Consider the following 26395-nt stretch of genomic DNA (forward strand, 5'->3'; position numbering starts at 1 on the left):
TCTGTGCCTCAGTGTCCCGGGGTCACATGTGGATAATAATAGTGCCCCCCTCGCAGGAGTAATGTGAACATTTAAAAATTTAATATGTGTAAAGCACTTAGAAAAATTCTCAGAAAACACCGAGCACTCAATAAACTGTAGCTGTTATTACTACCAGCTCTCTAGCTCAGTGCCTTCGGGCCGAGCTCTTCAAATCCCTGAGCTTCTGCTGCCTTCTTCTTAAGACAGAAGATTCCCATCTTCATAACACTGCTGTACAGTGGGCAGGAGAAAATAAAAGGAAAATCAGCTTCGGGGATTGTCAGTGTTACACCAACAGCAGTTACGGAATCATGGTATTTCAAAGAATCAAGAGCTCTTTTTTCACCCAGAAGATGATATTTATTAACTCTCTTCTGGGTTGCCTAGAACGTCACACAGCAAATGGTTCCACAAAATAAGCCACTGTTCATTCATAATAAGGAATTGAAGGAATTTTCTCTAGAAATCTAGTACATTAATCTGTGCATACAGCAGATGATTGGACAGTCATTACAGATGTCCAAACAATTTAGCCAACCTTTAGCAGAAATATGGGCACGCACGCTGCATAATGCAAATTTAAGAGTGTGTAATGCTTCCTTGTAGAGTATTATGTGCAGTGTTTATTCCCTTCTTTTTATTTTTCCTAATTATTTTTTAAATGTAGAATACTCAGGACAATTTCTTCATTTCTTTCCTTCATTTTTGGATGAAAGTTTCCCTACTGAAACTTTATCTTGGGACAGGAGAAGAAAAGAAGCGAAGGCTTCCCTCTAAAGGAGCCTGGCTGAAAGTTTTCAAAAGCAAAATTAGAAAAGAAGAATCTATGAAGGGAAATAGAGAGTTTTAAAATCAGTTTCTTAAAATGAACCCTCTTTAGCACACTTAATCCATACTCAAAGCTGGCTCTGGATTATTTAAAAAGAGCTTCTAAGGGGCCAGGGAGATGGCTCAGTGGAATAAGCGCTTCCCTGGCAAGTGCAAGGGCCTGATTTCAATCCCTGGTTCCAGAAAAAAAATAAAATAAAAAATAAAAAGAGCTTCTTTGCTCTGGAGATTAGTCAAATGTTTTATTCCTTTCACTCTTCATAACTTTCCTCATCTTGTTCAGTTGCACTAATTTTACTGAATGTAAACCCCCATTACCAAGCAAATGGTAAAAAGAGGTAATGAGAAGAAGACAGAAGTAAATCAATTTATCTTTGTATTTTCCAATAGCTATGACTAAGATTTAAGAGAAGGAAGTTATAGCTAGTAACTAAAAATGAGGGTTTGAACTTATTTGAATCAAAATTCACTTAATGAGTCATGCAATATAAATCACAGTTTAAAAACTTTCTTAAAAACACTTTTAAAAAAGAGTCTAAGCACCTGCCTGGCAAGAACAAGGACCTGGGTTCAATCCCCTGTACCACATGCTGTGCTGGCCCTGGAACCCTGAGTGCACCATACCAGCCTAGAAACTTGGCGTGGCGGTGCACACCTATAATCCCAGGGCTGGGGAGGCTGAGACAGGAGGATCACTACTGTGTAGGGAACTGCACAGAGAGACCCTGTATCATAGAAAGAAAGAACTAAAAACAAAAAGAATGAAAAACGCTGAAGAAGTCAGTTATGTTACATTTTTTTATATACAGAGATATAATTTGAATGCTAAATTCACAGAGAGCTAACACTTTGTTCTGTTGGGCTGAGAAGCACCCAGTGGCAATGCAACTGGAATTGTACAATAACAGGTTGTAAATCTCATCAGTGGCTGGAGCCCAGCCCCAGAGAAGAAGCAACGGAGAAAACCAGCCCCAGAAGTCAGCCCCAAGCAGAGATCTTGCGCTACTACGAGATGAAGGGAAGAAGCCCACAGACAGAGCCACTTGATCGGAGGTGTCCTGCTGGGCTCTTGGGAAGAGAGTCTATTTCCAGCAAGTGGTTGCCTCAATTTTCATATTTATCTGGAGAAAAAACAAAAGAGAAGAGAAAAGAGGATAAGAGACAAGAAAAAGAAAAAGAAATCTTTACTTCAGAGCACATATAAAATCAATTCTGGGTGGATTATAGGTCTACATATGGAAGATCAAACAATAAAGTGTCCAAAAAATAACATAAAGTTGGAAATAGGGGAAAAAGTAACATAGTAAGAAAACCATAGTAAGAAAAAAAGCAAAAAGTAAAATTGGACTGCATAAATATTCTGTTCAGTAAAAAGTACCATTATAGGAGCAAAAGACAACCAGAGTGTGAAAAGATTACCTCAAAATCACTGAGCTAGCAAGGGCTCATTTTCAAAGCGATCAATGAACATTTGGATGTCAAAAAAAGCAGGAAGATGGGCCAATAAAAATTTGGCAAAAAATATTTGAACGCACTCTTGGACAGGAGGAGACTCCAGTACTCACTAAGCATAAGATAAGGCTGTCAGCTTCATTAGTCAGCGGAGGGAAATGTAAATTAAATCTACGGTGAGAAACTATCCCACACCTGCCAGAATGGCTAAACCAGAAAAGATTGATAATGCCAAGTGTTGCCAAGGATTTACAGGAACAAGGGACTTCATAGCCTTTCAGTGACAGTGTAAAAGTATAAGTTAATAGGTCTACATATGGAAGATCAAACAATAAAGCATCCAAAAAATAACATAAAGCTGGAAATGGGGGGGGGGAATCCTAAACAGAACACAAGTGTGAAAAGATTACCTCAAAATCACCAAGCTAAGTTAAGTTCCAAAATCTGCTTGGTATTTTTTTTTTCTTTTTTGCAGAACCAGAGATTGAACTCAGGCCCTTTTGCTTGCCAGAGAAGCACTTATTCAACTGAGCCATCTCCCCCGGCCCCTGCTTGGTAATTCTTATATTAGGAAATGATTGCCAATATGAAAATCTGAGGCATAGGATGTCATACTGTATGATTTGCATGGATGAAAAAGAACATTTAATAACAAGGCCATGTAAATCATGGTATGACTAGTGAAATACTTCACAGTGATAAAAAGTATACTCATAAAGACTCCATAATCCATACAGAATTACCCACAAAAAGAAAACAATGCTAAAAAGGCAGCCAGACAGAAATGTACCAAAAACTTCACTATGGACAAAGAATGCTTTGATCATTTTTCACTACATGGGGAGAACAAATGGAAAAATCCTCTTCTGCTTCTCTAAATAGTAAATGCACCTCACTACACAAAACAGGCTCTTGCCCAGCAGACAGGCGACCACCTGGATAATTACTAATTGACCTACCTGCATATAACTGTGCCTTCCCAGTCCTCATCTCTTAAAAAATCCAATTTTGTTCTTTCACACCAGATAAACATGGTATACTAACAATCTACCTCAAAATTCCTTGGGAATTTGGAAATAAAAGAGAAAAAGCTCTACGTTCTTTAGTTAGCGGCTCTGGACGTGGTCAGAGAGAAGCAAGAGCAATCGTTTATTGAACATGTGCTCAGTGTTTTGCTCAGTCATATGAAAAGCTCACTAAGGAAGAAGGAACACTGTTCTGTGTTCTGTGGGGTATTTAAAGCACATGAAGCCTATTTCTACTTTCGACACAGTATGTAATCTTGTTTACTAGTTAGACCATAAGACAAAACCAAACAAAGAGATCTCAACGTCAGTGAAGTGCATGCTAATGATAATCAGAACCATCCCTCTTTGGTTAAGCTGCCTATGGGTGAACTCAAGACTAAAGATTCTTATATCTCAGACTCTGGCCATCAAAGTGCTTGGTTTAGGTTCTTTCTCGCTCAGAGGCACTAGGGTGAGGCTGGAAGAGGGTGGATGCAATGGCTCTGCATCCGGCCGAAACAGGGGCTCGCTTGTGCAGAGGCTTGCAGGCTCTCGCCAGGGGCCAATGTGGAGCTCATGCTGGGCACAGCCAGGCCCGCACTGGGCCACTGGCACTGCAGCTCCCCACGAGCCCTGATCGGGGCTGACACTTCTGCCTCCACCACTCCTTCATTCCTCTGGTTGTTTTAACAACTGTAGCACATTTTCTTGTATCGACTGCTTCTGTACCCGTCATACATACAGAGGTCTAGTTTCTTGCACTGACCTATGAGTCGAAGTTAACAGGCAACAGAATCTCCTCTCTTGGCCCATTCTGAAAATAAATTAAATCTTTCAATACAAAACATACCTTGTTCATGCTATAGCAACTCTCTCAGCTCCTTTTACAATGTTACTGTGAGCTTTCTGTCTATTAACTACCAAGAATGAGAAACACTATGATTCATATTTTAATTTTTATGCAGATTCATATTCTTTGATGAGTTATGTTTACCCACTAGGGTAACAAGGATAGATGAAGTACAGCACGATGCTCCTTGAGTTAAGGACAATTATACAACCATGGATGAATCAGCAAGGCTTTACATTAAGCTTACCCAAATCATCGTTATGAGTATATGTGAGTTTATAAGCACATAAACTTTTAAAATTATTTTCTTATCTAACTTCCCATTATAATCCTACATACACAAGGTCTAACTATAGTTCATGATAATTCTGAGCATCTACATCCATGCAGGACTCATAGAAAGTAGGATGTGAGGACAGTCCCCAGGAATGACATGCCTGACTGCTGTAGTGTGGGAGACAGAGGAACCCAAGGCCTGTATTCAACTGGAAATGGGTCCAAGTCTGGTTTTTGGGTCAGATGGTGTAAGCCTACATCATCTATCTCCTGAGCTATAAAGATGAAAGAACTAGAAAGTAACCTATGGAAAGCAAATACCACTGGGCAAATCTAAGAAGCTACCAGAACCGAATACAATCAATCTACCAGGCCATCTGCTATTTCTTTTCCAGCAGATCCCTTGGGGAAGAACTTAAGACAGCTAGAACCCCAGAAAGGTGCACTGGGATGATGAAAATTCTCTCAGCCCTCTATTGCTGGCTCACAGAACAAATAAAGAAACCCATAACACAGTGGAATTGTCTGATTTTGTTCTGTATTTCTTTCCTTTCTCATTTGTCACTCATACCCTCAATGCCAGCCAGTTCCATGCCAGGAAGGTCAGTGACCACATTCTCTCCTTGTTGTGCGGACACAATGAAGCCAGTCTCTTCTGGTTTTTCTCCTCTCTCTGCCCTTCTGACACTCAGGACCAAATAAGGAGTAAAGCCAGGAGCTCTGGAAAGGGAGTTCTTAGGAAAGAGAAAGTACCAGGTAGAATAGAGATCCAGGAGTGTGGGAAAACAACTCTAGGAAGTTGTTTATGAAGTTCAGGGATCACCAACCATGAAGGTGTAGGTTGAATTAGCATATCAAGATTCAGACAATTAACCACTAGGAAGAATGTATGCAATGTGTTGATTATTGAAACTGTCCTAACAATTTGGTTTGAAACTGTCTCATTGATATTTATTTCTCAATAAAATTATGGGAAAAAAATTTAAAAGAAAAAAAAAAAGATTCAGAGACAGGAGACTACCCGGACCTGTGGGATCCTGAATAGAACTAGAGCCCAGGCCCAGTATGAGAGTGAAATCGCCTGGGGTCTGCGGATGCTCATTCCACCCAGAGTGCAGGCCCAGCACGGAACCCTTCAGCAGAACTCCCTGCAAAGAGGCTAGAGGCAAGACCCACTCAGCTGATTCAGGAGCAGAACATCTTGCCAGAGAGACACAAAGGGTTCAACTCTAACACCTGCAGCAGAAAGAAGTGGAGCACAGCAGCCAGATCCAAACAACACCCACCTGGAAGAATCTGAACTTCGTAGATCCAGACCTGGTGCTAAGGTAATAACTCTATCTAAGTTCTACACCAAAGGTCAGAAGACAGTGGCATATAAAATGACAAAGAAAAGGAACAAAATGCAGTCTCAGGCCCCGAGTCCACCCAGTACAAATGCGCGACACTAGCACTGAGGAAACTGGAAATCACACACCAGATATCTCAGAAATAATAGCGTTGACAGTAAAGAATCAACTGCAGAAAGGTATAGAAGAAATCAGATCAGAAATAATTTCGGAACTAAAAAATTTAGTGGTAACTATAATCAAAGAAGTACTAAGTGCTTCTAAAGACTACACTGATAAAAAAAAATAGAGGAGAATATAAAAATGATGGAACCCTTGAATAAGCAATTTAGGAAAGAAATAGAATGTACGAAACAGGTTCAAAGTGATATACAGGAAATTAAAACCTCAGTCACAAGCTGGCAAAACCGTTTGAGTGAAAGTGAAAATAGACTTTCTGACTTGAAAGACACCATTGCAGCTAGTGAAAAAGTAAGAAAAGATCTCTTTAAAACAACTAGGATGCAGGAAAAAATAATTCAATACCTGCAAGACGATGCAAAGATGAGCAATGTGAGACTAATAGGCATCAATGAGAAGGAAGGAGTCAATACAAATGATATAAAAAGAATATGGGCAGAAGTAATAGCAGAAAACTTCCCAAATATGGGACAACAATCTGACATTCAGTAACCAAAGCATATAGAACTCCAAATAACATCAACCCAGTGAAAACCACACCCAGACATATAATAATCAAGATCCTAGAAATTCAGCATAGGAATAGTATATTAAAAGCCACTAAAGAAAAGAAACAGATCACATTTAAAGGAAAACCCATCAGAATAACAACAGATTTCTCTGCACAAACCATCAAGTCAAGAAGAGCATGGAGCAAAGTACTTCAAGTCTTGCAAGAAAACAAATTCCAACCCAGACTGATATACCCTGCAAATCTCTTTTTCAAGTATAATGGAGAAGTGAAATACTTCCATAACAAAGAAAAACTAAAGAATTTCATGGTGACAAAGCCAAGCCTACACAGACTATTAAATGATGTTCTAGAGAGAGGGCAAATTGATCACAGCCCCATGAATGAGAATGGAAAGAACCCACCAAATAGGGCAAACAATTAAACACAGGAGAATAAGAGGTATAAAATAGTAGTCTTTCAGTTATTCTTTTGTGTTCAGCAGCAGAATATTTCCATCAGCACACTCTACAAATGCACTTCTCTTCCACCCTATGGGTCATGATTCCACCTGAGTCTACAGGGTGGATTTCAAAGAAGTAGCTGTAGCTCAGTTCCACAAGTGACGCCTAGCCACCAGTAACTGTCATGGTCATTATGCCTGTCCACAACACACTAGAACTTTGTGCGATATCCTTTTTGTTAGTTCAATTGTTTTGAAACATTTAATTTTTAATTAATTAGTATTTAATTTTCTGAATATTACTTAATCTTAATTTTTGTTATAAGATTTATATTATATCTTTGACTTATAATTTATTTAAAAGACATTGTATGATATCTTCTCTTAGTATTAGAAACTTTAAAAAGTATATTTCCATTTTCTGTTTACTTTATATTACTCCTTCCCTGTCTTTTATATACACATACACACACATACATGGAAAAAAATATGTGTATAACTCAATATAAGATTGGTACTGTTTCATAGAAATCTGCAATGACCTTTAAATAAGGGTTCATCTAATATATTTTTTATATAGTCCTGCATAACTGTTATATTGAGAGCTCTTTACTGTTATTGTTCATCCAGGAGCATACTGCAACTTCTCTTGCCTTTTGAATTATGCTCTTTGTTTTTTCCTATATGCTACTTCTGAAGATATTAAACTATTTCAAGTTTGTATAACTAGAAAAATCTTACTTTTAGTTTTCAAAGGTATGTTTGCTGAATATAAAATTCAAAAAGGACAGATCTTTTCTTTCAGTTCTTTAATTAATCTAGTTTCTTACACCCTTGGTCCTTTTTTTTTTTTTCTTTCTAATGTGGAATAAGATGCTATTTAATTTTGTTCTTCCATAGCTAATATTTTTATGTATATGCTGTAATGATTTTTTTCTTTACAAGAAGTTTTGGATAATTTCATTTTTGTGTATCTTAGTATGATTTTATTTAAATGTCTTTGCAAAAGGTTCATTTTTCTTGGAAATGTGGTATTATAAGTTGAAATAAATTCAGAAATTTTAAATCTTTAAGTATTTATTCCCTACTCCTTTCTACTTTGAGAATTCTAATTATATGAATATAAGTTTCTTGGTTTTGACACAGTGAAATATTATGACTGATCTACAAATTCTTCCTTCATTTTTATTTTGGACAGTTTTTAATTGTTATATTCATTTATGTTTGTAAATAATTTGTTTTCAATTTGCAATCTACTAAAAAAGAAAAAAGATTCAGAGACAGACTTGAAGACAGACAGAGAAACAAGGGGTGGGATGAGAAGGCAGAAAGGGAGTCAGGGAAGGAAAGCAGAAGAGGAAGGGAGGGATGGAAAGAGAAAGGAAAAAGAAAGAAAAGGAAGGGGGAAAGGGGAAGGGAAGGAGAGAGGGAGAAGAATAAAAGAGGAGGGGTGAGAAGGGAAAATGAGAGAGAAGGTGAAAGAATGAAAGAGAGAAGAGAGGAATGGAGAGGAGAATGAGAAAAAAGGCAGGGATGGGGAGAGGCCAGAGGAAAAGGGGAGGGAGAGGGAAGAGAAAGGGGTAGGAAGGGAGGGAAGGAGGCGGGGGAGGAGGGGGAGAGAACTGAACATCTATACAAGATTAAATACAACCCAAAGTCTCATAATCTTCAAAATATCTAGGACACATTCCAAAATTATTCAGTATACCAAGAACCATCAGAATTCCAATTCACATAGAAAAAGTCAATAAACTACCCAACACAGCACAGATGCTGAGATGATGTTCAAAGACTTTAAGCTGTTTGTATTAAAACGTATTTATACATTGCAAGACATAGGTTATAAAAGTATGCATGAGAAATCATGTACATCCTAAACACAAACGTTTAAATAGAAAGTGCCAGGGGGTAGGAAAAAAGTAAACATAAAGAAGAAACAAATGGATATCTTAGAATTGTAAAATCATGATCAAAACTTTAAAAATTCCCTGACAGACTCAAGAGCTAAGTGGAGATGACTTGAAAAATCAACAGATTATCAGCTCATCTGAGTGACAGCAAGAAACAGACAAAGTGGACCTTTGGAGACAGTAGGTTGGACTTTTAGGGTCTCCCATCTTTGTCCCTGAGGTCCCTGGAGGAGAAAAAGAAGAAATGTGTGCTAAAAATATGAGCAAAGCAATAATGGTGGAAAATATGCCATATTTGGCAAAAATATAAACTATAATTTCAAGAATCTAAGCAAACCCCAAACAGGGTGAATCTAAGGAAATCTATGCTAAAACAAACTTAAAAATCAAGGACAAATCATTTGGACCAATAAAAAGCTCTGGAACTGAAAGAGTAACTCGATACAAAGAAATGATATTTGAAACAGCCAGACCAGAGTAAATAATATTTAACATAAAGAGAAACAATAATTAGAATAATTATACAAACCATAAGGACCAGAACAAAATAGCACGAAACTTTTAAGGATTTGTCACTCTAGATTTTGTATCCAGTAAAAACATCTATCAGGAATAAGGATGAAATAGAGTCTTTTTTTTTTTTTTTTTTTTTTTTTTTTTTGCGGAACCGGGGATTGAACTCAGACCCTTGCGCTTGCTAGGGAAGCACTTATTCCACTGAGCCATCTCCCCGGCCCTTTAGAGTCATTTTTGGGTGAAGGAAAATTCAAGCTTTATAGTCAGCAGACCTTAGCAGAATCACTAAAGGAAGTTCTCTAGAAGGAAAGAAAATGATGCCAGAAGGAAAGAAGGACGAGGGACACACAGAAGATGCAGCAATGATCACAGGTGACATCTCATCCCTTCAGCACCCTGAAATGTGCCATTAACGGTCAGAAGCAGAGCGCTGGTGGGAATTTCAATGCACATAAGTGTTACACAAAGCCAACCATGGTACAGTGGAGGGAGCCTCAAGGGAGCCGGAAGATCACAAGGGTTCTACACCCCAGAGGAAGCCATGAAATTTTAATTATATGTCAAGGTCAAAAATGCAAATTTATTTTGTAATGGACAGAGCAAACACTAAGAAAGCTACACAAAGGTAACTGTCAAAATTACAAAAATTGATGCATATGGAAAACTATGAATGCTCTAATGGCCTACAGTATGGCAATGAAAGTAAAATAGAAGAATTTTTTTAAAAAAGAAAAATAAAATAGTAGGTCTAAATCCAAATGTATCAACAATTAATACAAAATGCACATAAACCTAAATATAACAATTAAAAGTCAAAGACTTATTAAAAATACAATGTAGACTTAGGCTAAGTGTGTAACTCGGTGGTGGAAAATTTGCCTACCATATAAAAGGCCCTAGATTATTAAATTTCCAGCTCTGCAGGAAGTAAATGCTGCTAGTGTTAATGGAAAATAAAAAAAGAACATAGAAAAAGATTAAAAATCTTCCAGTAGTTTTACCAAGCAAACATAATTTCAATAATAAAACCTCACAAAGTCAGACAATCAAAAAAAAAATTTCCAGGTCCAATAAATAAATAAATAAATAAATGCCTTCAATTTATGCTATTTATAAGAAATTTACTTAAGGTATATCTATGTAGATAAGTTAAAATATAAAGGATGAAAAATATAGAATGCAAACAAAAATTAAAAAATAAGTAGAAAAGCAATCTATTTAGAAAAATAGCAAAAGACATGAATAGGCACTTCACTAAAGAGAACGTGCAGAGAATAAATAAACACAAAGGTCTTTAATTCATTAGCCATGAGCAAAATGCACATTAAAACCACAAAGTGCTATAACATCACAGCTACATAGTAACAGGGCCAGGGAGATGGCTCAGTAGATAAGCGCTTCCTGGGTAAGTGCAAGGGCCTGAGTTCAATCCCTGGTCCCACCAAAACATAAACAAATAAATAAATTTTAAAAAAACATAGTAACAGATTCAAATTCTGACAAAACTGCAGAGAAATTGGATCAATTCTGAAAGTTTTGAATTTCTTATAAAATTAAAGATTGGTATACTATTCAGCAATAAAAGTTAAGAAATTATTGAAACACAACTTGGGAGAATCTCTGGGGAAGGACAAGTGTTAAGAGGCCGGTCTTCAAAAGTTCCGCGCTGTATTGCTCCATTTATAAAACATTCCTCTGATGACAAGGCACTGTTACAGACACGGAGAACAAGTAGGTCATTGCCAGGGACTGGGGACTGTGAAGAAGGGGATGAGTGGGGTTGTGACAGGCCTGGTGATGGAGCTTGCTAGGGCTAGGCTCCTCCACACCGGGACTGAGCGGCAGACACACATATGTGATCGCGTTGCATTTTACTAAATGTATGTGTAAAACTGTGAAACTATAAGTAAAATCAGTGATTTATAATAATGTTGATTACAAATCTAGTTGTGATAATGTAATCTATTTTGTAAGATACTATCATCAGAGAAAATTCAGAATAAGTACAAAATCTCCTTGTATCGCCCATACAGCCGCATGTTTATCTACAATTATCTTGAAATAAAAAGAATGTTTTTAAAAAGTTAAAAAACTAGAGTAAGTGGCTGTATTAATATGAGGTAAGGAAGACTTCAGATGAATAAAATAATTAAAAAGAGCCTCACAGAATAATATAAGAGCCAAGAAGACATAGTAATCAAACAAGTATATGCACCGAACAACAGAGCTCAATACATAAACAAAACCAATTCTTAATATCATAAAAATAGAAAAATTTTCAATTGTAAGTTAGAGGCATCAACAATCTAGTCTCAGTAATAGAACTTGTAGACATAACTCAGTAAGGATATTGAAGAACTATGTATCTAACTACGCAATGGAATCTAATTAATCTGTATTGAATATTTCATCCAACACCATCAAAATATATTCTTCTGAAAAAAAGAACATTCTGCAACACAGATCATAAATCAAGCTATGAGAAAACAATGTAAAACAAAAATAAACCTCAAGGAATAAATGACTGTAATTATTCAGTGCATGTTCTGAGGCTACAATAAAACTAAACCAGCAGGCAGAAACAAGAAAATCCAAATATTTGGGAATTAAAAATCAATACATACATTCTTAAATGAGTATTTGAACTTTGGAAATTATAAGTAAGTTCTTTGGAAATTATAGGTTAATTTATCACATATTGAAAACCAGAAGGGTGGGACAAATAGCTCAGCAGATTAAAGTGTCTGCAAGCAGGCACAGGGGCCGGGGTGTGATCTTGGGGCCTGCTGTGCCAGCCCCGCTCCCAGGGAGCACTGAGCTGGCAACTAAGACTGGGCATGGTGGCCTGTGCCCATAATCCCAGCTCTTGGGAGGCTGTAAAGAGGCAGATCACTACTAGTTGGATCTTATAGTGAGACCCTGAACACTCTGTAGACCCTTTCCTAAAAAGTACAAGAAAGAGAGAGAGAGAGAGAGAGAGAGAGAGAGAGAGAGAGAGAGAGAGAGAGAGAGAGAGAGAGAGAGACAGAGAGAGACAGAGAGAGACAGAGAGAGACAGAGAGAGACAGAGAGAGACAGAGAGAGAGAGAGGAAGGAAGGAAGGAAGGAAGGAAGGAAGGAAGGAAGGAAGGAAGACCAGGAGACCATTAGGTCTCCAGGATTACTTTCATTATTCTAAAATCCCAAGCTCAGCTGGATTTGCACCACTGATACGCTGCCAGTACTGTGTGCAGCATTAAGGAACCCTTTAGCCCATACCAGGTAAGCGAGTTTCCCTTAATGAGTGTCTCATTAGTTCCGCAAAAATAACTTTTTTAAAATAAGCTCCCTTTTTGTTATAAGTTTTTCTGTTAATCACCTTGCAACCTGTTACTGACAGCAACACTCTTTCAGGCTTCAGAAATGTAAAATAGAACAAAGTCATGGCTGAAATTCTATGTGCTTTGGCCCAAACCAGTTTGTCCAGGTTCCTCTGACTCTTAGAAAAGCTGGGACCTGCTAAGATGAAAAGCCTCTCAGTTTCTAAAATGTGAATGACTTTTAGACACTTGAGACAGAGAGGAGGCTTTCTAATCTAGAGGAAATAAGGGTTGGCTTAATAAGGGCAGAGGTCAGGGTGGAGGCATTCTATTAAATGTCCTGAATGAAGAAGTTGGTTGTGGTTTAATATGGCACTGTGCATGAGGCCAGCATGTCTCACTTTTCTAATTTCAACTTTGATTTTCATCTCCCAATGGCAGCAAAAGAAAAGTACACCAGGAGGAATATAGTGGCAATATTAATAGACACAACATACGCATTTTTGCTGTGATCCATATATAAAGAAAACAATATGTCACAACACAGCCTCCATCCTCAACTGACATTCACTCAGTGAATATTTACTCACTGTCTACTGGGTGCCAGAGAGTGTGTCGTCATCGCTCTTGAGAGTGGGAGAGACAGACATAGAAACAAACACTACAACTCAATATGATATCTGCCGTAGAGGTGCCACAGACAATGGGGTACTGCCAGTAGCGTCACGGAGAAGAGATCTGACTCAGCTGGTAAGTGGACAGAATAAGCCCTAAGAGGAGGTGAGGGGAGAAAAGGCCACACTATCTGGAGAGGCAGGATTGTATCACACACTCTGAGGGAGATGCCATGGACACAGGCTGGGAGGGAGGAAAAGGACAAAGAGAAGCCCTAGGCCTGGAATATTCTGGAAGCTTCAAGGGAAATGACCAGAAAGATCCTCAGACATCTAAGTGCATGAGCCACTGGTGTTGTGGAGCAAGGTGTAACAAGAGACTGAATTAAATAAATAGCCAGAGAAGTGGGAGAGCACCGCTTCCAGCTTCCAGAGATGCTGGGAAATACTTGCTACCCAGTTGATGTGGAGAGCCTTGTCTACTCACCTGGGTGATGACAGTGGAAAGATTGAAAGGACGTGATGAAAAATCAAATGAAGATGATAACAGATTACCTTGGAACACATTCAAGTTTACATGACAAACCCCCTGGGACAGGGAGGTAGAAACAATGAAGTATTATGACAAGAGGGATGTGGATTTTAGGACTGTAGGGACACTAGAGGTAAAAAGTTAAGGGTTGATGATTTATAGAAATCTCTGAAGTCCCTGGGGAGAAAAGAAATCAAAGAAAATGGATTTATATTATTATTATTATTAGAAGTCTTTCCTTAGCAAATACTAACTGAAAAACAGCGTTCAAGGTTAACTGAAATTTCTCCTGTTTCAAAAACTCCATACACCACTGTCTTAAGAAGATCATCAGAAAATCCGGTAATTACAAACACCACCTCTGGGAAGGCAAATGAGACACAGACCTGCCTGCGGCCCCTGCCAGCAGATGGGACCCTGAGCTGGCACACACTCTTGCCCTGAGCCTCTAGTCTAACCTTGGGGACATGTCTGTCCTCTGATGCCCTCCCACAGCCGGGCCCTCCCCCTTGCTTCTTTGTGAATCTATCTATGCACCCCTGTAGTGGGAATGCAGTGTTAAATTGTAAGAAATTATTAAGGAAATTAATATGGCGAGATATATTACATTGCCTGTTGAGGTTGTGAGAAAGTAAATGAAAAATCAAAGCAGAAGGAGAGAGACATCATGAAGCCCGAGCACAATCCTTTCCTCACTGATGATCATGTTTGGAATTCCAAGTCCACTCAGCTTAACTGTAAATGTGTAAAATCCCTGGCAGGAGGAGTGGGGTAGAGAGGACAAATACAAGAAGATCGTGCCAACTTAGCTGGTCAACAGTCAGTACAAGGTATTAGAGGCACCTGGCCAAGGCTACAGAAAAGCAAGCAGCAGGACACTGCTGGAATCTAGAAAGACCAATTATCACTATGCATTTGAAAATTGAAATTATTAGTCATATACCTCTAAGCAGAAGCCTTTGATAGCACAGGGTTGTGAAAGATCTTAAGGGGCCAGGAAATGGAAAAGAGCAAAAAGTCAGGCAGCTCTGAATTCCTGAGGGCGTCCTGGGCTCCGCTGCCCTGTTTGTTCATTAAGCAAAGTGGTGCTGCCTGACTCTAGTCATCACAATATTAATGGACTCAGAAGAAAATTTACAACCCTGAGAAGTTTGCTCAATTTGCCTAGCATGCAATTCTAAGTGAATTGGTTGACTATTGGTGAAGTCTTATTATCGGTAGAGAAATCTTTAAAAGACACTTATTATGAGCTTCCTAGGTTGGCATGTCTTTAACAGCCTGAGAGGTTACTTAAAATGGGGGATTTTATGGGGTCAGGGAGATAGCTCAGTGTGCCGAACTGGCCACCAAAACTGGGTGTGGTGGCGCACGCCTGTAATCCCAGTGCTGGGGAGGCTGAGACAGTAGGATCACTATGAGTCTGAGCTGCATAGTGAGACCCTGTACCAAATATATAGATTTACAAAATAAATGGGAGCTTTCTTGCCTCACTCTAAAGATTTTTCATACTGCTATACAACGAATATAACTGAAATGTGGAAAGTGTTCACACATACATATGTTCTTGGAAGGAAGTAACCAGGAGGACAGTAGCTCTCTCATCAGAAACAGTCAGATGTGCATAAGGGTATGCAAAGCAAGCCGAAGTTCTCTTTGTGCTTTGAAAAGAAGAAATAATTTACTAGGGACTTACTGAGAAAAGAAAAATGTGCTAGGAGCACCCAAGATGATGCCAGGTCAGCTGCCAGCTTCAGGGCATCTAGAGTGCAACAGGAGGCCGGGTACAGGAGGGAGCAGGACCCAGCTTGACCCACAGACTGGCTAGTGACCTACAGGAATAGCATTCCCCTCTGCACCGTGAGGTAGTAATGTGCACAATCACTTCTGCCGAAGCAAAAAAAGGAAGGCCTGGCAGATGCATGGAAATATTTTTTCTGCAAAGTATTCCGGGCCCAGGGACCATAAAACATCATTGAAGCGCTTTTAAAATAAAGTAGTTAAACCCTACCTAACAGCGCAATCTCTGACTGGTTAAAATGAAGGCAGTGATGACCTATAAACCTATAGGCGTCATTAAGCAACAGTCAAAGCAAGTATGATCAACAACAAAAAGCAGAAATTAAATTACAAAACAGTGCAAAAGTGGGGAATCTGAGGGGGATTTTGTTTTGTTTTTCATGCTTACCCTTGCTCTTACCCTTGGCCAACCCAATCAACAGGCGTTCTAGGTGCAAAGCTCCTGTGTACTTGGGGCAGAAAGGAACACGGCACCCCTGCCACCTCACACACACTACCCACATCTGTCCCCAAAAGACCACAGGATCTTTTCTTTTCCTCCCCTTGGAAAATTGTATTGCTGCTTCACCTACTTTTCCTGAGTCCTCCTTAAGCTATCACCACACAATAAGCATCCTTTGAATAAAAGCAGGACAAGACAGGTCAAGGCTGTTCAAGTCTTCCCAAGGTCCTGCTGACAGAAGACAGAACAAATTTATGGCCCTGGTCAAGTGTTTTTATCTTTCCATGAGAGAAAGATACTTGTGACTACAGAGTGAGATATTAGAAAGAATGCAACCTCTCTAACTCTTTATCACTTGTAAATTCCCTGCCTGATTCGATAACAAATATCACTTTTCCTTCAGTGCCATTGGGAAGGGGAAAAAATCGCTGATAACACAGGTGCCATTATTTCTGGTGGCGTTCTCCTTGGCCCTGTTAATGATCACACTGGCAGTCAACTCATGCCTTAGGTTCTCACATCACTAAATAAATATTACCTGCTGGCAAATATTTAGTAGCCCCAACGTTACATTCCAAAGAAGTCAAGAAACCTACCAGAAAGGTCAGATCTCAGTAAATAAGGCCAAGAAAAAAAAAAAAAAGCCCCCAGTTAACTGCTTTCCAGTTTCTATATAAATTCCTATGCCTTGATCTCAGTGGAATTTCCTACACGACACATCAGTGGTCACTGCAGTCTCATCTCCTATGTTATGGTGTAGTCAACTTTTAAAGTGTGTGAAAACAGAGTTTTAAAATGGGCTTCTGCATCAGGCGCTTGTAATCCAAATTTTAAATATAGAGGGTGCATGAAAACCTTTATATTACACTTTCAAAACTTGAGCATATAAATAGTTTTCCCAGAACGGAAGTCCAGAGTCTTCCTAAAGTCTCAGGTACTCCAGCTGCTCCTTCCTGTTACAATCCCTGATAGCAAGCTGATGGATCTCAATGTTCACCAGAAAAAAGCTCTGGAGAAGTTTTATTAAGAAATACACAACCCAAGTCTATACCTTAGATTGACTAAACTAGAACATAGCTAGGATCCGGCATGTAAGTTGAAAGTTTTTGCTTTATTTTGTTTTCTTTGAGACAATGTCTCACTATGTAGCTCAGGTTGGCCTTAGACTCATTGTGTTAGGCAGGCTGGTCTCAAACTCCTGGAGATCTTCCTGCCTCAGCCTCCTAAGAGCTGGGATTATAGGGGTACACCACAAAACTCAGCTAAATTATTAAAAAAAATTAAAAAGAGAGTAATCCTTTTTTTGATTGGATCTTTCTCTGGTTTTGATAATGGGGTAATACTTGCTTCTAGGAATGAGTTTGGGAGAATTGATTCCCTTTCAATTTCATTAAAGAGTTTGAGAAGAATTAGCATTAAATTATCTCTAAATTTCTTATAGAATTTAGTTATGTATACATCAGGACCTAGCTTTTTTTGTTGGTCATTTTGTTTGGTAAAATTCTGTATCATTTCAAAAATTTTTAAGAATTTTTTGTATTCTCTTTAAAAAAAATTAAATGCAGGCCAATAAAATGAAAATAAGGAAAGGAAAGGAAAGGAAAGGAAAGGAAAGGAAAGGAAAGAGAGAGAGAGAGAGAGAGAGAGAGAGAGAGAGAGAGAGAGAGAGAGAGCAAAAAGCTAAAAAAAAAAAAAAAGGCTCATGAGTAATTACATAGTGAGGGCCAAGAAACCCTGTAGCTTCAATTGACTAGTTTACTTTATTTAATCATCTAACTTTAAACCTGGAAGAAATGCTTGATACCACAGTATTTGCACATTCCTCTTACAGGCCAGAGCCAGGCCTTTGGAGTAATCTGCCTGGATCACGCACCTCACGAGAAAGATCTCGACATATACCACTTGAATTTTTTAAAATCATTCACTTTTATTCAAAATAAAACAGGGGGCCGGGGAGATGGCTCAGTGGAATAAGCACTTCTCTGGCAAGTGCAAGGGCCTGAGTTCAATCCCCGGTTCCGCAAAATAAAACTGGGTTTACCAGACTGGCCCGATAGCTCAGCGGACTATAGCGGCTGATTAGGCACAGAGCAGCCGCCGGTGTCCGATCCCGTGTGACGAGCCAGCCCTGCCCCCACGGCGCACTGAACTGGCCAGTGAGACTGGGGGTGGTGGCGCGCGCCTGTAATCTCAGCGCTTGGGAGGCTGAAAACAGGAGGATCACTACAGGTACAATCTACACAATGAGATCCTGTAGACCCTGTACTAAATACATTTAAGAAAAAACAACTGGGTTTATCAATCTTTCTACCCAGTCCCCTAGTCACCGCCTTTAGCGTCTTCTTTAATACAAGTTCACCATTTTGTAGCTTGCAGACATCATCAGTGAATTTACAGTTGCACAAAGATTTATTGTAAATGTGATGGACAACCCACCTTTCCAGGCTAAGCCATGGCAGAAAGTAGATTATGGAAAACACACAGTGAAGGTTGGCTGATCCTTGCACCAACGGGGTGAGATGCTCCTGATTACCAAAATTATGGCTCACCACAATTTGTTGTGCTTCTCTTTCTTGCTGTTTCATTTAATTTTTAATTATCAAAACAAAGACAGAGCACAGGATCGCCAGCCACACAGGGTATAAACAGCCAAAGCATCTCATTTGCTTCAGGGAGGTATTTACATGTCCCAAAGCCGAAGGACAAGCCCTTTAAGAATGGGTCCAATAACATATACTTAACCCAACCAAAGCATTTTCAAAATGCAATTTAAGTTAGAGAGAAGAAAGGGGAAGAAGGAGGTGCTTTTTTCTGTGTTCTGTTTCACAATACATCCAACATCATGGAGCATTTTGCAGCACCCTTCCAGTAGCTGAGATAATTATACTGTTGCCCTCGACCTGGAGTCCCCATGGAGAGAAGTGGGCTGAACCCCAACGCCAGCATTCCACACTCCCAGGACACATCTCCTGGGAGCCAGAGTTCAGGGTTCTTCCGACCCCAGTAGGGGAGACAAGCTCAGCCATGGCCAAAGAAAGGCCCGGGTGGGGAAACAGCGATGACCGTCAACATTCAAGAAGGTAGAAAATGCCAAGAACTATTCTACAGTTTTGGTACACACTGTCCTATCACCTAGGGCTTCTAAAACCCTGTGCAATGACCTCTCATAGAGCCTAGGAGAATATCTTAGAGGGAGAGAGAATAAACATTGGATGAATGAAAACTAGTAAAATACTCCAGAACATCCGTTCCTAAGGACGTGTTCATTTCCTACAGTGAGTACCTGAGTAGGTTGACAGTTCTCTCCATATAAGCCCGAGATAGTGCCATCCTTTTGTCTTCTAATCGCTTTTGTTTTTGTGCTTTTATCTCTGTTAGACACAGAGTTTAGTCCCTGACCCGGACACGAAGGCATATCGCTTATGTTGAACACACGAGTGAACAAAGAAGAAGCCGTCTTCAAGGAAATCACACCATGGACGTATTTACTCATTTTATTTTGTTTCTTCCTACTAAAGTGTAGGTTCCATGAACAAAGGAAATGGCATGTTTCCTTCGCTGCTATTGCCAATATAACCAAGAGAATGCTTTAAAAAGGAGCCAATAAATGTGTATTGAATTTTGGCAGTAGAACTACAATAATGAATTAAATGCTAAGTAAGAAAGAAATGTGTAGCCAGTCCCAGAAACAAGAGAATGCTCCATCCTTCTGTCCACTAGAAAATAGCTCCCATTTCCGTCATTGTCACATGCAAATGTGATTAAAGCCAATCTGAAGCACTTCTGTTACATTTCTTTTCACATATTTGATAGCAACGTGCATTCTACAATGGATGCTTGCTCTGGCACTGTCTGCGCTGCCATCCTGAAGCCCAGGCGCGGGCCTGAGCCCCAGGCTGCCTTTGCCCACGCATTAAGGATTCCCTGGGCCAAAGACAGGAGTCCACGGGGAGCCCAAGATTCCCTTGGGGATCACGCCCAGCACCCAGACCCTGAAGTTCTCTGCCCCAACACCATGAGCTCATTCACGGGGCCTCTGGCCACTTCTCTGGGTGCCAGGCACTCTCTCTGAGGAGGCCAGCCTTCCCTCTGCACCCCTATGCAATGCAGTGGGGCTCATGCGGATGCAACTGTCCACACTGTAAGCCCCACGTCCCTGCTCCCTTGCTACCAGGCAGACACCAAAGGAAAACTGGGAGCGGAAAGCTCCAAATCCCAACGGCCTTCCCGATCTCTATGGAGTCACCTTTGTCAGCGTAGTTTCCAAGCCTGTTCTGACAGACCTTTAGGTCAATCAGTAACGTCCAAGTATTTATTTTATTTTATTTTCTTCTAAGTATTTAAATGCAATGGATGTGGACTCCCGCTTATATTCTAGCCCTGTGCAAGACTATTGTCAAGAGTAGAGCAGCCAGACAGGGAAACTGAGGCTCAGGACAGGGCTAGCCCACCTGCCTGAGGGCATAGGGTCACGCTGGGGGGCTCCTGAACCCAAATCCAGTGCTTTACAATCTAAAAATCAGTGCTTGGGGCAAGCCTCTCTCTAAGGCTCACTATTTTGGAGCCCGATGAGCTCTCCTCTGTCACATTACAGCAACAGGGAGGTTCCCAAGACAGAAGCCCTGGGCCCAGGAACAGGGGCCGGTCTCCCTCCTGGCACGCTGTGCCTTCTCCTCCACAGCACAGCGGCCAGCTGCAGGAGACTGCTGGCCCCAAGGCCGAGCTGCCTGTGCACACCTGCAGATGCCTGCTCTGCAGACAGAACCTGCTAGAGGCCAGCAAGCCATGGCACATGCCGCAGGAACCTCACAAGACGCAGCCGGAGGCCTTGAATGTACATCTTTACAACGCTAAACCCAGGAGTGCATTAGTGTTCTTGCCAAACAGGCTGGGCCACAAGGTTAGAAAGCCCACATATAATACCTCCCTAAGACCTGTACTTACAGGGGCCCTTTCATCCCAGAATCTCAAAGTGCTTTCAAATCACAGAGCCATTCATGCAAACACTCCAGGGAGGTATGCAGGTGGCCAGGCTGCTACTCACCGAGCAAGAAACTGAGGCAGGCTGACAGCCTTCAGTACTGTTCTTTAAAACAATCTTTACTTCTTAAACACGAATAGCTTTTGACAAATGCAACAACACCACTAATATAGGGAGGAGATGTGTACTGTTTTTTATAGAAATTACACTGAATGTAAAGAAATTAAATACTATCCAACTGAAGTCTGTACCCTGCTGCATCTATGGTTCTTTCGACCAGATAAACCACGAGGAATATCTGTTCAGTCCAGTGCAAACAGCTCAGCACTAAAGAGATACTAGGGCCTGTCCAGATGCAAATTCCATAATCACTAATTTTAAGACAGAAACATTTTTTTCCCTCAAAGACAATCAGGCTTTTACACCTTTGGCCAGAAAGCACTTAGCAAAGGTGATTAGCATAGTCTCTCTAGACCAGAGGGAATCAAAATCAGGCCCCGGAGACTGGGTTCCCTTGCCTTTTAGTGGGAGGGAAATAGCCCCAGGGTTATGTTGAGCTGTGGGGGACTCAGGTCAATAATTTCTGACATTGCCAGTTAAACAGAAGACCCAATGCTATTATGGGCTGCTGGACTCTTTTAGAATATTTTGCTGAGTTTACACACCTATAATATTCAATAACGGAACTTAGGAAAAAAGGGGTATACAGATGAATGTCCATTTTGTATCTGTGTATTCAAAGTGGTTGGGATAGATATATAGTTGCATTCTCTAAATGAATAGAATGATTTGTTCTAATGGTGTTTGTAAGTAGGATCACAAGTCTGCATCTTGTACAGCAATTAACCACTAAGAAGAATATATGCAGTGTATTATTTGTTGAAACTGTACTTTTGATTTGATTTGAAACTGTCTCATTGCTATATGTTTATCAATAAAACTTTAAAAAAAAAAAAAAGAAAAGAAATGTGCAGAGAGTGGCAGAAGCAGATCAGGGCAGAGAAAGAGTTTAGGAAGAACTGGAACCAAGATTTGGAAAACTCAATAGTAGAAAATATATTCATTCCTTTAATAAATAAAATTACATAGAAAATAAAATATATTCCCTTTTTTGTTTAGTTTTGTCAGAGATGGGTATTTCATTGCCATTTAAATATGATAGATGCATGAATTCAGCAAAAAGGGAATATAAATGAAGGACCATTTCGTATCTGTATGTACCAAATTGGACAGATGTACAGCTATTTTCTTTTAATTCAATGAGAAGAAAGACTTGTACTAACAGTGTTTGGACAAGATATCATGTCTGCATCTTGTACCATGAATAACTACTATGAAGACAATAATATGCAATGTATTAACTATTGTAACTGTCCTACTAACCTGTTTTGAAACTGTCTCATTGCTATTTGTTTCTCAATAGATTTAGTTTTAAAAAAATCAAAAAAAGAACTACCAATAAAACCACAAAAAAAGAAAATACAAACATTTATAAAAATTGCTCTTAAAGAATTGCAAATCTATTGAGAAATACACAAATGAAGCAATTTTCAAAAAGTTCATGCAAGACATTGTGGTAACATTGTGGGAGCTGAATTTGGGATCTGCAGCCGGGAATGTGAGGGAAGCAGATATGAGCACAGCCACTGCGGCAGTTGGATCCACGGGAGCACGAGGACCTAAGAGGACCTCTGTGGTGTCCGGTTTAGCCTTGTCTGGCCCAGCTACAGAGTAGGCAGATGTCTTAAAAGAGACACTAGAAAGCGATCGGGGCGGGACGGGTGTGGAGAGAGGAAGGAAGCAGATATTAAGAATTCATTCCTTTTGCAATAGTGTTTCTCTCAGTTCTGCAAGGGAAAGTTGCCTGGAGGAAAGAAACCTGTTGGCTTTGAGTGGAACGAGATAAACCTTAAAATTGCTCAAACTGAATCACTGGTTGTCGCTACTTCTTCATCAATATTATCAGAGGTAGTTCTTAGATAACAGTTACAAGTAACACTATCAGACCTTTATTTGTATTGATCTATTGTAAATGAGCCCAATTTACTATTCCCTGGTGCCATCTTGGCAAAAGAAGACCTGGGGTCAGGGGGTATATCCAGAGCAAACATCTGCTAGGTGACACTATCCTAAAACATGTACCAACCTGAAGTACAAAATTATGTAATGAGGGATTTCCTGCCTCCTTAACTGTCAGTACTCTTTCCTCCCATCTCTTCTACTCTCACCGCCAAACATCCGGGACTCTCAAGGAGGTGACAGGTAGGCTGCTGAGCACTGCTTCTCAGACATTGGACTGTCTACATCACTTCCTCCTGTCCAGCTTGGTCCCATCTGATGGCATTCACCACTGAGAACCATGGTCAAAAAGTGTTAACATTCAAGGTATCAAACCAGTTGCTGAATATATCAGTGCTCTTTCTTTTCATGCTTGTCCAAGTTACCTTTTTTTGCTGTCACTTGATGGAGTTGCCAAGGTCACTTCACACTCAGTGCAGCATAAAGGTTTTAGTGAATCCACTCTCAGTTTTTTGTTTTATTTTGTTTTTCTGGTCTTTTTTTTTTTTCTTTTACCTTTAATGCAATTCAAGATTCTTAGTTTTCTAACATGATTTCAGGTGGAGTAAAGCTGGGAAAATTGTCCAAGTAATTGCCAGCATGGTCTCCTTAGAATCACCTTCCTCTTATTAACACATTTCAAAGTTTGGATCACATAAGCACACTTCCATCGCATTGTAGGTGCCTTTGGACAAGTAAAAGAGGCCACATTATTCGCCCTCGTGCTGCTAGCAGGCAGTTAGGCATTCAGCTTCTTGATCAAGTGGAGTATTAATTTTCTAACTTCCTCCTTGTCCTTTGAGACCCTGTATGTCTCTAATCACTTCTTTTTTCCTCAGCTTCATGTCTGCCAAGAGGGTTAATAGTACAAACTCCATAGGATCATTCTAATAATTCAATTCATAAGGTACTTAGAGCAGTACAGAGCACACAAACACTTAGTAAATATTATTTGTTATCATGAACAGTATTCCGATTAACACATACTTAATAGACTTTTTCGTCTTCCTCATTGTCTCTCCCTCCCTTTCTCCTCCTCTCGCCTTTTAGGGCAGGGTCTCACTATGTTGTTCATAGTGGTCTCAGACTGTCAGGCTCAAACAATCCTCCCACCTCACCTTCTGGAGTAGTCAGAACTATTGGGCTTTACCACTACGGTCGGTTATTTTTTATTCTTATATCATAGGGCATAAGCAATTCAATATCTCCTGTCCAATTCAACTATCCCTTTCCATAAAATGAGTCCTTAGGAAATTATGTAAACAGATTGGTAGAAACCAAAATGCCAGACCTCAGGACTTAGACAGGTATAAATTCAGGAGGATAAGTGAGCACAGAAAAGGACTAAGTCATAATTCGAGTTGCCAAAAAGTCATGTCTTCCACATGGATTTATAGCTATCAATTGAAAAAGACACACTCACATCCACAGGTAGCTGGAGCTCCTGAAGAGCAGCCAAGAGCTGCGCAGTGGACTGAGCCACTCCTACCTGCTGACAAATGGCTCGTGGGAGCCATGGCGCTGCCTTGCGCCATGGTCCACTCCCGTCATAAATCCTACTCAGATCAGACTGTGTGACCTCACCCTGGGACCCAAGCCAGAGGTTTCTCCGGAGATCACGGAAGTTATCAGATCTGGAAAGTGCTTCACTGGCTTTTTCTTTTAGACCATTTTTAGCCAAACAAAAGGTAGTGCAGACCACAGGAGGCAAGAAGGTAAAATCAGAACCGTCTGTACTCCATTACCCTAAATTACCTGAGGATGAAAAAATAATCATTGTTTCCTAATTTCAATAGAAAATAAATAACTGCCAAAAAAAAAAATCTGATCCTTGGCATGCTTTTAATCTTCTCCTTTTCCTGTGCATCAGAAAAGAATATTCACGCTTTCTGACGAAAGGACCATCTTCTAATACAACTTCTAACAAATCCCATTCACAGTCCTGCTTCCTTGCTTAGCCCCTCCTCTTTTTCCTTTAATTCCTGCATCAAGCCACTTTGGTCCACTAACCTAGGTACAGTCTACACCTTACCACATGCCTCCCAGCATGCCTCAATGGAAAAAGTGAAATCCTGTAGCCTGTTTATATACTTCTGACATTGGTGGCCTGAATGACACTTGGCAAATGTCTTCACTTCTCTGGGCCTCAGTTTCTATATCCATCAAATAAAAGTGATCTCAGGAGCCCCACTCAACCACCCCAATGCTCACAAGGTCATTGGCCCAGAGATGTTCAGGTACAAAGAAAAACGCAGAATCCAAGGGTAGGGGATGTCAGACCATAGTTCGCCCCCAGAATATGGGCAAAAAGTCTCCAAGGAAGCGCATAGCTTTGGGGTAGGAACCACCAAGATTAAAGCATCCAGGTGACCCTGTCGAGAGACGAACTCTGCTCTCAGCTGCCAAGTGGAACTGAACGGTGCAAGTGTCCACAGCAAGAAGGAAAAGAGCTGGCAAGGAATCCAGTGTGGAGCAAAACACTTGTCCTCGTCTCTCTCCCCCCATGCAATTTCTGTGTCACTGTGATTGGCAAAGGAGAATTTGGCAGATGGGGTGTTGGTAAGGGACTGGACAATTTATGAGGTGCTATAAAGCATAGGCAATCAATAATATTTCAGCTGCACTCAACATCTCTCTGCTGGTTCTGCTTAGGAAAAATCAAGTGGATGCCAAAACGCTCCACTCTTGTCCCCACTCCTCCTCCAGTGACTGTCTCATGTGTCAGGACACAAACACAGATGCTCAGGACAGTGGGGGCCACCATGATGACCACATAGCACTGAAGAATTTAATCAGTTAATGTTTCAGGATCTACCCATCAAACATTGACAGCCCACAATGTAAGAAGTTGCTCTGTAAAATGGATTCTCCCCCCACCCCTTGAATTCAAGAGCTAGCAGCCTGTATTGCTTGACTTCCCTGGAAATTTTCCAGTTTCATATTTCAGTTGCAACTTTGTAGATCAGGTTCTGTTTCTTAAAGACAATAGTGAATGGCCCTGTTGCTGGCTATTAAATTTGCTTTTAAGAATAGTTTAGAGGTTCTTGGCTAAGAGGCTTCTGGTATTTCCATCATGTTAATTTGTTCTCAATTTTTCCTTTTTCTCCTTAGCTTTAAATCCCCTCTCTGGGTGGTTTGCCTAAGTGCTTAGGCAGTATACACATAAATGCTTCAACAGACAGATGGGTAAGTACCAGCTCATGATGCCCCTGCTTCTTATTGAAAGAAGTACCTAGAACAGAGTGCAGTGATCCCATCCCCTCATGCACTATAATAATCCCAGCAGGGATGGAGTTCAGCACCTAAAACTGGCGCATCATAGATAATATA

At 40.2% G+C, this 26395-nt stretch overlaps 1 long non-coding RNA gene across 1 annotated transcript in view; it reads right to left on the reverse strand.

The window, feature by feature from the left end:
• Positions 1-1689: 1689 nt before the first annotated feature.
• The window catches only part of LOC111812273, a 128567-nt gene continuing 103861 nt past the window's right edge, over positions 1690-26395 (reverse strand). The window contains exon 3 of the long non-coding RNA XR_002817823.1: positions 1690-1970. This is a non-coding gene — a long non-coding RNA (uncharacterized LOC111812273). The remainder of the gene's footprint in view (positions 1971-26395) is intronic.

Source organism: Octodon degus, unplaced genomic scaffold (genome assembly GCF_000260255.1).
Source record: "Octodon degus isolate 3935 unplaced genomic scaffold, OctDeg1.0 scaffold00119, whole genome shotgun sequence".
Classification (NCBI taxonomy): Eukaryota; Metazoa; Chordata; class Mammalia; order Rodentia; family Octodontidae; genus Octodon; species Octodon degus.